The 658-nt window shown below is 34.3% G+C and overlaps 1 protein-coding gene across 1 annotated transcript in view; it reads right to left on the reverse strand.

Annotated features, from left to right (window-relative positions):
• Positions 1-330: 330 nt before the first annotated feature.
• Positions 331-658, reverse strand: part of LOC137997521 (dolichol-phosphate mannosyltransferase subunit 1-like) — a 12322-nt gene continuing 11994 nt past the window's right edge. Inside the window, exon 9 of the mRNA XM_068843575.1 lies at positions 331-658. This exon is cut by the window's right edge and continues 463 nt beyond it. The gene's annotated coding sequence lies outside the window, so the exon portion shown is untranslated.

The raw sequence follows: 658 nt of genomic DNA on the forward strand, positions 1-658 counted from the left end.
ATTTGCTCGAAGTTTTTACTGAAACGCGTCGTGAGGGCGTAGATCTTTCTAAAACTCAGCCATGCAAACTTCAAACACAACCTCAAATTACTTTATTGAAAACGCAATACTCGGTTCAAAGGAAACCCTATACTTTTGTATTTGAGGGAAATTTCCAAGTATAAGCTCCAGAGGGGTTTATATTCGGAGGGGCGATTTAACGGAGGGGTTTTTGTGTTACGAGTTTGGGGGCATTATACTTGGGAGGGGCTTATTTTCGGCATTTTACGGTATGTTTGCTATGAAAGAACGCTATGCTGAGGAGAGAGGAAAACTGTCATAAAATTGTCCTTTTTCCAATTGTTAATTCTCTTGTACTTTAATCCAAAACTTCATTCACTACATTTATACAATTGTACTATTTTTTGTCGTGCACCTCTGAAGTTTGTTTTACATTCATTTGCTCCCCATCGACTCGATTAGCTTCCGGGAGAGACTGGTTCACCAAATTTTTCTTTTAATAGATATTAGACGTTTTATCTTTCAATTAACAGAATTTACCGTAAACGGATTAACGAATAAAAGCAATTTCAGTTTTTGGAAAGGAAAGGTAAGTCTTTTAAAAACCAAAATTATTAAGAAAGCATAATAATAATAATAATAATAATAATAATAATCA

The sequence above is a fragment of the Montipora foliosa genome, chromosome 1 (genome assembly GCF_036669935.1).
Source record: "Montipora foliosa isolate CH-2021 chromosome 1, ASM3666993v2, whole genome shotgun sequence".
NCBI lineage: Eukaryota > Metazoa > Cnidaria > Anthozoa > Scleractinia > Acroporidae > Montipora > Montipora foliosa.